Raw genomic sequence first — 378 nt, forward strand, 5'->3', positions numbered from 1 at the left:
ATTTAATCAATTCCAGACTGAAGATGCTGATAGAATTCTTTAACTTTTGCATCACTAGCTTTAGTGGTTGGTGCATACAATTTAACAATAGTTGTATTGACTGGCATTCCTTGTATGTAGATAGATATTATCCTATCACAGGCAGAATTGTATGTCTATTGATTTTGAAATGCCCTTTTGGATAATGAATGCAAAGCCATTCCTCTTGAATCTATTATTCCCGGCATAATAAATCATACAATTTTCTGATTCAAAATAGCCAACATCAGTCTGTTTCAGCTCACTTATGCCTAGGATATCAATCTTTATTTGTTCCATTTTGTTTTTTTAATAACTTTTGATTTTCCTAGATTCATACTTCGCTTTGTAAATTCCAAG

Source organism: Echinops telfairi, unplaced genomic scaffold (genome assembly GCF_000313985.2).
Source record: "Echinops telfairi isolate 266 unplaced genomic scaffold, ASM31398v2 ScPeMD7_31;HRSCAF=116, whole genome shotgun sequence".
NCBI classification, from domain to species: Eukaryota; Metazoa; Chordata; class Mammalia; order Afrosoricida; family Tenrecidae; genus Echinops; species Echinops telfairi.